This window comes from Vicia villosa, linkage group LG4 (genome assembly GCF_029867415.1).
Source record: "Vicia villosa cultivar HV-30 ecotype Madison, WI linkage group LG4, Vvil1.0, whole genome shotgun sequence".
Lineage (NCBI taxonomy): Eukaryota > Viridiplantae > Streptophyta > Magnoliopsida > Fabales > Fabaceae > Vicia > Vicia villosa.
Genome location: NC_081183.1, coordinates 25,274,443 through 25,286,673, shown reverse-complemented (window position 1 = coordinate 25,286,673; position 12,231 = coordinate 25,274,443). Strand labels below are relative to the sequence as shown.

Here is a 12,231-nt window from a genome sequence, read left to right as displayed (position 1 = left end):
GATGAGGATTCTTATTTTGTAATCCTTGTTTTTCGCTTTTGCTTTGCTTTGCTTTTTTTTTTCCTTTCCCTAACTTTTGCCTGGACAAATTCTTTTGAATTTCGAGTTGGATGTCCAGCGGGATGCCCTAACTTTTGCCTAACTCACATGCTTTCAACTTGTTGACTTAGCGGGCTTTTTCTTTTTTTTCATTCTTTTTTCCTTTTTTTTTGAACAAGTCGTGTGATCCTGAATCTCAGATTTGTGTGAAGTGATTGTGACTGATTGAGTCCTTGATTGATGAAGAATTACCATTGTGGTATCGTCATATTTTGACCTCCTGATGTGAGGGATAAACCACAGCGGCTTTGATGTTGGTCTCGACCTCCTGATGTGAGGGATAATCATGATGTCTCAACCTCCTGAGGTGAGGGATAATCATTGTGGATTTGACTTTCCTCAATCTGTTGAAAGATAGCCATTGTTGTATCCTTAGATGTGCGCTCCTGATGAATTTTGAATGCTCGATCAGGTTAACTGAACACTACCCGCCCCTGGGTAAATGTGAGGGTTTTTTCACATAGAAAAGAAACTCCTACTTCAAGGCTCAAAGAGGTTAACGAAGGTTTCACTCCCTTATATCTCCAGTGTTTGAGGATTTGAAACAATGCCTGTACATCATCAACAGGGTTCTACTCAAAAGCATACCATTTGAGGTTATTGATATTATGTTCATCATTCTCCCTACGGAGTTATCATGCTTTATTAACAAGAGTTGAGTATCACAAAAATATAGAGAAACATATAAGAGCAAAAGCGAATGAATTTTTTCAAGACAAACATATCCAATGCATTATGATTATAGTTCAAAAACAAACAAGTTTTGCATGCAAACAGAATTGAACAAAACAAGAAAGCTTAAACATGAACATGCACGATGAATTAGGAATTGCCAATGTTGAGGAGATCCTCTCCGTATGGACTTATTGCTTCAGAAGATCCAGTGAGTCAAAGGAGAACTTCCACTATGGCTTTCAAGTGCGAATGTGATAGCCTTTGAGTCAATCAGGTCTTGTACCTTGTCTCTGAATGACTGTCAGCCTTCAATCAGATAACCAAGTGCCCCCAGAGTGGAAAACACACCAAGCATTAGTATCTGTTCCTGTTGAAAACTTTAGATTACTTCCTGGAAGAAGATTTCGGCGAAGCCATACAGAAGTTGTAAGTGCTCAGCTTTAGGGATTTGAGTTGGGCCAGTGGTGCACAAACTCAAGATACAAGGCATCTTGCTTATCCCTCGGTCGGGAGCCCCAAATATAGCGACTGGAATTTGTGAATGCTTTAGGGATTTGAGCTGCCCATGATGCGAACTCAAGAACACGGAGTCTTGCTTATCCCTCGGTCGGGAGCCCTAAATATAGTTGCTGAAACAGAAAACACCATCATGAATGGAGAAACTTTGTATTACTATCAGCGCACAACAATAACCTCTGACGCTTGGCTATCAAAGTCATTACTTGGAACACACAATAGCTGTTGTGAAGGAAACCTCTGGCAGTACCAATTGCAAGTGATTCTCATGAGTTACTTCCTCGAGGAAGAACAAACATTCTACTTGCAGCACATGAAATGGGATTGACCAGTAGAAACCATTATGAATAAACTCCAACATCTCTATATTGAGAAAGTCTTGGACTCTTTGTACCTCAATACCTTGTAAGGCATGAAATTATGATCAGGTGCCCCGATAATGGAAAACACCGAGTATTGTCATCAAAGTCAGGAGAGCTATCTGTGGTGAGAAACAACCAAAGAATGAATCTTAACCAACTGAAATTCCAACAAGCAAGGAAGTAACTCGAATTCAAGGCATTTGGATTACATCAGCTTGCTTCTTATACTCTTTATATCTCTGTTGACAAGCAAAGGTTGCTGAAAAAGAAACTCCAGGAGGAGGAGGTGACTTTGGATATGAAACAGAACCTTGAGAATGCGAGGTGCCTCTGCAAAACACTCTTGATTACTGTCTGGAGGAAGATTCTGGCGAAGTCACACGGAATTTGTAAGTGCCTTAGGGATTCGAGCAATGCAAATGGTGCAATGCTCAAGATAGACAATGTCTTGCTTATCCCTCGTGCGGGAGCCCCTAGCAACTTCAAAGACTCGTAGATACTAACATCACGACCAGGTGCCCCATAATAGAATTCACATCTAGTGTCATCGTCATCAAGCAGAGGATTTGTAGACATCAACACATTATGGAGCTTAACCAATTGCAAATAAAACAAGCATGGAAGCAAATGAGCATAAGACAATCCTTCAAAAAGAACCCCAAACTGAGCTTTCTTCTCGGTAAAATCCCCACAAAGTTGTTCCATGACTAATCTTTGAACAAACAATAAGAACAAGTCAAGTCTGTGAGTCTGGAGAGAATACCAAGTCTGAATAAGAATTCCTCAACCCTGAACACCTGTTATGCATGAAATGTATGGGATGCACGATATAAATGCAATGCCATGTTCATTCAATTTCCAAGGAATCCTCGTGTTTTGGTTTTTAGCAAGAGATGGAAAAGCTCGACATGAGGCTTAAAGATATGATTCCTTGGAAATGGAAAGAACATGTATGCTAGTTATTTTTTGTACATCATTTTTCGGAAAGTAAATATGCAATGATGCAAGGTGGTGGGACTTTAGATGTCTCCCACCAGACATGTCTGAATTTCCTCAAAGTTACACGACTCAGGTTCAAAGGTTCGGCACCAATTCGGAACTCCCCGTAGATCACGGGACACAATCAATAGAATCAGAACCATGGTCACCATCACGGAAATGAAACCACTCGAACGAGAACCAAAGTAACCCTCGAACAAGAACCACGATAACCCACGAACGAGGACAGCGGTAACCCACGAACGAGAACCAAAGTCACCATCAATGTACCTATTAAGCAATGATTGATTCCCGCCCCACTCACGGGTAAATCTAGGACAGGGTAGGTCAAAAAGCCAACAGAGGATCGAATGTAGGCGTTATCATACGATATTGCCTCATTCCACCAAGCTCTGCCCGTGGATACGTGATCAGATCAATCAGGCATACGCCTTCTGTCCGTCACGGCCACTCTAGTCTTAGTTCCTATGGTATCACTCATGACCTGGGTATTGGGTCTTTTACCTCTTGTAACACCCGCCCACAGATAGAAATCCAGACAGTCCAGAATATGATGCAGAAAAGTAAAAGCGCACATAGAATGCAATGCAAACAGGCAAATATGCAAAGCAATAAAACACCCAAAGATAAACACACAAGCGCTAGGATCGACTCGCTAAATCCGGACCCGCAATAGGTCGAGATGTCCCAGCAGAGTCGCCAGCTGTCGCTACTGCGAAAATTAACAGAGTCGCCACTAACATATTTATCCTGAAAAGGAAGGGAATGCCAGCAAACCACAAAACAAAACAACGGTCTCACGACCAGAGAAAAAGGGTAAGGGAGTCGGTTACGCGAGGGGAAGGTGTTAGCACCCCACGCGCCCATCGTACTCGATGGTATCCACGCTTGTATCTAAAACTATGGGTGTGTAAGCAAACTGCGCTAATTTGGACTAAAATGAATGCATAATGTAGGGAAAAGAAAGGATTGTGCTCGCACGGGCCCTACCCCGCTGCCTACGTATCTGTTTTGCAGAATCAGAGCTACCGTAGCTCGGCTAACTAATTTCTGTTTGTTTTGTGTTTTTTAGGTGAACGAGTTACATTCACACTCTGATGCTCGACCTTTGGAGACTTATGCTTGGGAATGGAGCGGAAATAACAAGCTCTTAAGAAAAGAAAATCAAAGAGTGTGGTTTGTGTTTTAAAGAATGCATGAGGAAAACCTAAACTAAGGGGGAAAGCTTGCTACCTAATGTTAGCATACAAAGGGTACCAGCCTAAACTAAACCAACAACCTACGGGGAGAAAGGGAAAGTAAACAATAATATCACACAAACGAGCTCCGCTCGTAAAGCAAACAAAACCAACGGCACTGGCCGAATGGTAGAAAGGCGGTTCCGCCATAGCCAAGGGGAGCAGCTCAACCCAAGTCAACCAAGCATTAGACCTCGCGAAAATGATCGGGCCATAGACAAGAGGAGCGGATCCCTCTCAACAACCAAGCCGTCACAGATCTGAAAGGAAAACGGTGCGTGCGTACACCGAGCATCAACTTCGGGCAACGCGAGCTATAGGAAAGACGGGGGTCCGGCTGCATGAACCCTTTTCCTGACATACTCGATAACAAGATCTTGTGCATATTCGGAAGAGAGCAACGCGTAGCGTGCGCATACCGAACGGACTCGATGAGACTAGGCGGGGGTTGATTGCTAACCCTTTCCGCGTGCCTTCCATGAGGACTTAACGGAGTGCCATATAGGACTTATTACACCGTGACTCCCTGCCGCAAAGCACAAATGTAAACACACCAACAAAAACAGAGCCTCTTTCGAGGGCTTGGCCAGATGCATGTCTAAGTCCTACTTCTCATGTTATATGATGATGCGAAAAGCGGTAAAGTGCGAGAAAAGATAAAAGGGAAAAGGAGACAATACTGAACGGATAGCAAATCCGCAATGAGCTAGCAAGCATAAGCAGAGAAGTCCGGAATACTTCGCGTAAGCCATCATCAAGCAAAGCGAGTCAGAAAAGCGTCGTCGTGAAAATAAATCCTGAGCGACATGTGGTACACATCGAGAATAACCACTCGAGCAACCTGCAAGAGAACACAGGCCAGACAATGCAGGAATATACATCTCAATGAATGAGAGATCAGATGAATCCCGTCGGGAAGAAGTTCGTATCCCACAAATAAAGTGGAACACGACTCGAATCAATCGCACTGGAAGCGAATTCGTGTCCCACAAATAAAGTGGAACACAAAGTAAGTCGAATCCCAATCGAAGGCTCTCTCGAAGTACCTCGCACACCTCAACAACCAAATCAGTAATAACAAGGAAGCATGCACCGACCATAGAAAATACTAGCAATTAAGTTCTATATGAATTCTAAAATAAAATCTAGCAAGATTAAATTGTTTTTATGACATTTTATCTAGGAACTAGAACTAAACTATGGAACAAGACATTAAATTCTAACACGGAAAATAGTACATGTTTTATTATTTTTTTTATCATGCAAAATTATTGAATTCATGGCATTTTTATCAACTACAAGAAGTAAGAAACAAAACTAGTTAGAACAATTACATCTAATGTAAAAAAATATGTACACAGGGGGGTGAAAATCTGAAATCATGGTGCAGTCTAGGTGAGGGCGCAGGGCCCATTGCTAATGGTCCAAGCAGAGTATTTTTTGGTTCAATTCATTCAGCACAAAAAGCAGTGTAATTGGGCTTACAGGGGTGAGATTAGCATTTCGTGTGAGGGGCCCAAGAAACTTATGAATCATATTTTGTTATCAATGGATCAGGTTCTCATACCAATTCAAACAGAATTAACTCTCAGATTTAATACACATTAATTCTCCATTAATCTCTACTAATCAACAGTTAATTAAAGAATGAAATAGAAAGGGATTAGGGATTTAACGTGAATCTTGGAGTCCTGAAGAACTCAATCTTCATCCTCTCGAGCGGTGAACGGCGCGGCGGTTCCCCTCTTGAACTCACCTTCTCCGATCAAAATCCAAGGCGCCACCGTCCAGCCATACCATCATCATCTCCTCCGCTCTCATCTTCATCGTCTCGCTTTCGAAGCTCTCTCTAATCTCCGATGCCTTTCGCTCTCTTCACCTCATGAACCTTCGATTTCTTCTCTCAACTTTCTTCTCCTTTCTCGATTTGATTTCCGACGTTGATTTGTTGTTTTCAGATTGTTGAAGGTGAAAGTGATGATACCGAGTGAAGATTCTGGAAAATTGCTGCGTGAATGAAGGTTTTGTCAGTGATGAATCACGCTCAAGATTGTTGCGAAATCATTATCGTGTAATGAAGGTGTTGCAATGCTTGTTGTTATTCGACACTGATGAAGATGTTCAGAGTGTTTTCTTTTTGATTTTCTGAGAGATGATTGGAGTTGCGTTGATTTGATGATTGAAGATGAGGTTGAAGAACGGTGAAGGTGATGATTTCTCTGCGATTTTCTTTTGTATCAGAAAGATGAAGATTATCGATTCTTTTGTGAATTTCTGTTGCAGGTTTTGTGGATTTCAAAATTGATGAAGAACGATTGGTGAATCAAGAGGAAATTATTGAACGAAGAGATGAAGATTGAGAGAGAGAGTTTTTAGTTACAGGTTCCTTCTATCTTTCTTTTTGTGAACTCTGTTATCTCCTCTCTGTTATGGATTCAATGAAGAGAGAAAGATAAAGTTATGGTTTGAGGATGAAGAATCGATGGAGATCCATTGAAGATGATGAAGAACAGAGATGATGAAGATCAGAATTGGTGGAGAAGTTTTGTTATGGATTCGGTTAGCGTTCTCTTCTTTTTATTTTCTGTTCGGAGTTTCTTGTTCCCCAGTTTTTGAATCCCAATTTTCTGTTATATTCTTCTATGCTTCAGTTTGTTGATGGATTGTTGAAGATTGGCCAAGATTGCGAGAGAATTCAGAGATTCTGTTATGGTTCAGTCACCGATTTTTTGTTACATTTTCGGTTACCTCTCTTTTCCTCTCCCCTACCTGTTATCGATTTCTGTATCTGAGCCTCTCCCCTATCTGTAATTGTGCTGCTGCTTTTTGTATTGTGTTGCAGGGTTAGACGCTGTTGAATCGGTTTGCTTCTGTTGGATGCCGGGCTTCAAGTTTTTTTTCCTTTTTCCATTTTTTTAATGTAACTTGAACTGGGCTTTATAATGAACCTTTTCTTTTGTAATTCAAATTTGGGTAATGAATTGTATGGACTTTTGTGATGATATTGTAATGATAATTGAATGAGTTTGACTTTTGGACATGTAGCATTTTGAATCGAAACAACTTTGTACACCTTTGCTTCTTTTTCATGTAAGACCTTGAATGATAATGAATGACTTAGATTGTGAAACTTGTGTGTCAAAACATATGATTGGATCCTTCATCCATAGCAAGCTCGAATTAATTCTTGACAAATCATATGCTTAAGAACAAACCGATTAATCTTGAACACAAATCTAAATTCCTGTCATTAAGTAGTCTCTTGAATCAACACAACGGTATACCTCGTACTTTGCACAAGAACGTGAATTAAAACCTTGTATGCCATCTTAGATCCACGTAACTTATATTGCGAGCAAACTGATGAGAACAGAAACTTCTTTGATCATAACGAATCTACAAATTCATCTCTCGTGTCATGCCTCACATTAGCATTTCAATCCAACATAACAACAAAGCTTTGAGGAATTCTTAAGGAACAAACGTCTTGAACAAAATTTAAGAAATAGAATCGATTAGACCATCACATTAAATTCATCCTCGAATCATTAGGATCTAATTCAATCTCAATTCCTTAATTCAAACCAAACCATCAACAAATTGAACGTATAGCGGCGTCTTGAACACAATGCTCTCCTTAAACTCATAACCTTGTACCATGACTCGTTCTTTTGCAACAAGGATCTGGAAACAATGGAAACTCTTTTAATTTTCTCATTTTTTCGAACGATGAAATAAACGTCCTTTCGTAACTTATAGTATAGAGAAAGAGGGCAAATTTTGGGGTGCAACAGCAGGGCCGTATCTGGATGATGATGGATCGGTCGGTGGGTTATTCCCATTGATGATGGATTGGTACCACATGCATAGTGTCAGTTCATACATATGCATGATTAGTGTGACATGAATGATGAGTGTGTTTGTATATTTGAACGATGTATTCTGTTGATGTTTGCGTGAATGATGGGTGTTCCTGATAATCTGAACATGATGTAATTGGATGAGTATTATAGCTATGAGGTGTTATTGTTTATGATGCCGTAATATTTGTTAATCTTGAATGAAACTCACCCTTACATGTTGTCATTTTTCAGATTGAGGATATTGGCGTCTGACTTGGTGAGGTTTAGCTCATGAGTCAATGTGTTAGTTAGCGTCAGGTGTCATGCTCTGATAGATGTTGAAAATTATGGTATGACAGACTTGGATGTCAATTACGATGTCAAGACATCTGATCTGTTATTAATGTAGCACAAGCCGAATAGAAGGATCCCCCATTATTTGATTACTCTTAGAAAAGAGTCAATGAGATATGGGATCACACACGTTCAGTAGATATAACCAGATTATAATTTTTCATGGTTCTGTTCAGGAACAGCTAACACTTCTGAACCTGATGTTATAAACAAAGTCATAACATTCATAACTGAACAAACAATGCAGAAGATAAATAACACAGTTAATTGTTAACCCAGCTCGGTCTAACTACCTACTCTGGGGGCTACCAAGCTAGGAAGAAGATTCCACTATCAGAAGTACTATTTTATATAAACAACCTCTGGTTTACAAATAAACAACCTCTGGTTTACCTAGTCACTACCCAATGCAATCTTTATCTCAGAACTCCATCCAAGACAAGAAAACCTCTGCTCACTCCCTGGTGATACCTAACTTTTACAACCCTGCAACAGCTATTTACACAATTAACAATGAACACATAGTTGACCTTACTTCACAACTTCAATCAAGTTTACAATACTCAACTCTTACATACAAGTTTCGAGTGAGGACAATCACTTCTCTAACCTACAGGTTTCGAGAAGGACATGGCAGCCATCCTACAATCTGGGTGGTCTACCTATAGAAACCCTAATGACTACATCGTTTAAACTAGGTTTTCTATATCAAACTAGGTTACAAAGTTTCCTATTTATAACCTGATCCCAAATTGGATTTGGGCTTACAAATTGCAGCACTTTTGCTGTTACAAATATGTGTTGAAAGTATTTTGGGTAAATATTTTCTAATATATCGTATCCACAGAGACTGAGTAATATTGCTGCCGTTCTATAGTCGAATTATAATGAGTTAGGGAAAAGTATTGGTTTTGATTGTTTGTTCTTAAATTTCATATAACCGAATAATAATTGAATGATAAAAAGCTTAAAACGAATAACAATGGTGATTGAATATGTTGAGTTCTAGGGTTCATCAACCTATTCACATACAATAATCGATTAATCCACAAGTGAACATTATTTAAGTTATCATCTTCATTCATCCTCAAAATTGATATTATGTCTAATGATCAATCTAGAACCACCTCTACCGGTATGATATTCGATCTCTCAGAATAACTACAAAGATAAAGGGAATTAACCACGATGATTTATGAAAACTTCTTCAAAATCTCATCTCTGAGTATTAATCAACAAGTCAATGTAAAAACCTAGGGCGAAAGTATAAACCCTATCTCTCGATTGATAGTTCAACAACGATACAAAATAAAAGCAAGGTTTTTCATTGATAATAAAGCTTAAACAATTGTTCACAGGAATTAATCAAAGTAATTGCATCTTCATAGGTTAACTACTACCTTAAACTCAACACAATGGGGTTTAGCTTTCCATAGCCATGAAGAACACACAAGATTTCATGGAAGGATTCATCTTCATCAAGGGAATATCTTCAATTGATGTTGAATTCTCCATCGGAAGTTGTTTTCTGCTCTAGAATAGGATTGCTCTCTGAAATTCGTTCACCAAGGATCTCCCTCTTATGAGGATTAGGGCTTCTATTTATAACACTTTATCCTTGTAACGTAACATCGCGCCTCGACACGTATTGGCGCGGCGCGAACCCAAGTCAGAAGGGATGGCGCGTCTCGCTCCTTATTGGCGCGGCTCCGCCTTTGTTTCACCTTCCTTCTTTGTGATTCTTCCTCTCTAGAAGCTCTACACCTGCATGTTTCTTCGTCTTTACTGCTAAACTTCAATATCTGCACAAATAACACCCAAAATGATGCAAGTTGTTCTACAATTAGCATCGAACCTCTAAAGTTCAATTCTAACTATAAAATCCTTAAAAAGCACAAGATATGTTCACTTCCAGTTCAAAAGGTAGTTAATTTGACAAATGAAAACACTACTAATTCACTCCTAACAAACTCTCCCCAACTTAGAGTTTTGTTTGTCCCTAAACAAAATTAGTTACCCCAATGAATACAACAAAACATACCAACAATCATGCAACAAGTTTTCCAAAAAGGTTTTTCAAGTGGTTCGATTCAGTAACCAAATCAGATACTCTTCCTCTTCCTGCAAACTCAGAACATACACATGAAACTGATTTTGAAAGAAAATTACCTCCAGAAGTTCAAAACACTAGACAATTGTAATTGAATCAGCACTAATCACTCTCATCAAAAAGTATGATGAATAATAGAGGGGTTAAACACTCATCCAAACAATTAAATCAACAAGAATCCATATCATACGTTCACCATATTGTTAGCATAAAGTCCTGTGGAATCTGAGAATCAGAAGGTCTTTCCAGGGTTGTAATGTGGTTTAGATTCAAAGAAAAAAAGATAATCAAGGGTTGTTCCTATTCTAGGGAAGCATCCGAATCATAACTCCTTCCTTTTTCTTTATACCTTTAACTTTCTCACCCATTCCTATTTTTCACTCGTAGCTCGATGTTTCTCTCTTTTTTTTCAACAACTGTTTACTTTCAAAAGTTGTTCTTCTTTTGTTTCTTCTCTCTCTTTTTTTCAAGCTACGAATTTCTGTCGTTCTTTGCAAATCAGCACCTATATACTTACTCTTCTTTTGATTATGACTCTCCCCAACTTGGAGATCAACCTGTATCTAGATTCTATTCATGCTCCTCTACTTTCTATGAAGGTCAAAGAGAAAACACATCACCAAAGTTTATGGTTGATGGTTCAAAACAAAACTTTTCATTGAGATCAAAACTCACCAGGTGTTTTTCTTGGTGCATATTATGAAATTTATCTTGACCTCAGGCTCAAAGAATGGTTAGAAAAGGATCACATTCTCACAGAAAAATAAGTTTTAAGATGGAATAAGCTTAAAGAAACTCTCAGATTCAAACAATTGCCTAAGTTCTTTTCACAGATTTCCACAAAACGATGCGACAAACGGTTTAGCAAAATACAGACATGTCGAAGTAATCGATGGTCTCCTGCATATAGTAAACAATGGAAAGCTTTCCTCACAATGGTTAAGGCTAAGCCGATCCAACAAAAATAGTGTACCATAAAAAACTTCTGCCAGTATTTACTAACAACCTACGTTTCATGCACACACTAAGCGTTTGAATTCGAAAAGTCATACCTGCCTTGTCACTTATTGAAAAAGAAAGTGAGAAAAAAAATTAATTATTGAAAAATTTCCACTTCCACTCACTACCACTTTCACGCATGTTGCTCCATTGTTGGCATTTTCCTTGTTTCGCTCGAGCTTTTCATTATGCTGTAGAACTACTCATTCTAAACTGGGGATAAAACAAACAAATAATAAACAGAAAATTGAAAAATGCAAAAGAGTAAATCCACCCCCAAACGTGAACTAAACATTGACCTCAATGTTTCAGAACAAGCCCGAGAGGGTTGACTCACAAAGGGTATTGCCATATCAATTGCTTCTTCCTAGATTTCACCAGAAAGGTCCCCTTATTATTTCCTGAAATAAAAATAAACAAAACAAAATAAAAATAAATAAAACATTAGAAGTATGGGTTACCTCCCACGAGGCGCCTCGTTTAACGTCACATGGCTTGACGGTTCATGGTTGAATCATCAACCATTTTCTCTTTTTCTTGGTACTTTTCTTACCAATGTGAAGCCCCAAAAGTATTTAAAGTTTGCTTGTTTGGTTTCTTCATCCTTAATTCTTACCACTTCAACTCGCGATCTCTCTTCCTTCATTTGTTTTGTCCTCTCCACAAGAGAGATAACCTCCTTATTCGTTAATTTCTTCTTCTGTGAGAACCTATCCTTGGTGAATTTGACACATTTTGGCTTTAACTCTAAACCTTCTAAAAATGTGATGGTGATTTGCAAACGGCTAAACGTTTCCATTGGCCGAAAGTAATGACTCTCATTCCCTTCTTTATTAGGAACTTGTAGAGGAAGTAATTCCAATGAGAGTTTATGCTCCTTTGCATTACCATTCTTATTCAACTCTAAGTCCACCATATTCTCTTTTGAAAAAGTTTCTACTTTTGAAGTTTCTAACTCATTCACGACTTCTTTGATTATATCCTTCTTTTGTGTTCCTTCGACGAACACATCATCTACTTTTTTAGGAGGTCTTGGA

At 38.9% G+C, this 12,231-nt stretch overlaps 1 long non-coding RNA gene across 2 annotated transcripts; it reads left to right on the top strand.

The window, feature by feature from the left end:
• Positions 1-5,470: 5,470 nt before the first annotated feature.
• LOC131598980 (uncharacterized) lies at positions 5,471-7,329 on the top strand. 2 transcript variants are annotated; one of them, XR_009282473.1, is made up of 3 exons: positions 5,471-6,096; positions 6,173-6,448; positions 6,541-7,329. It is a non-coding gene; the product is annotated as an uncharacterized LOC131598980 (long non-coding RNA). The 2 variants fall into 2 exon arrangements; XR_009282474.1 differs by having other exon boundaries at positions 5,471-6,448; positions 6,541-6,632; positions 6,732-7,329.
• Positions 7,330-12,231: the final 4,902 nt, after the last annotated feature.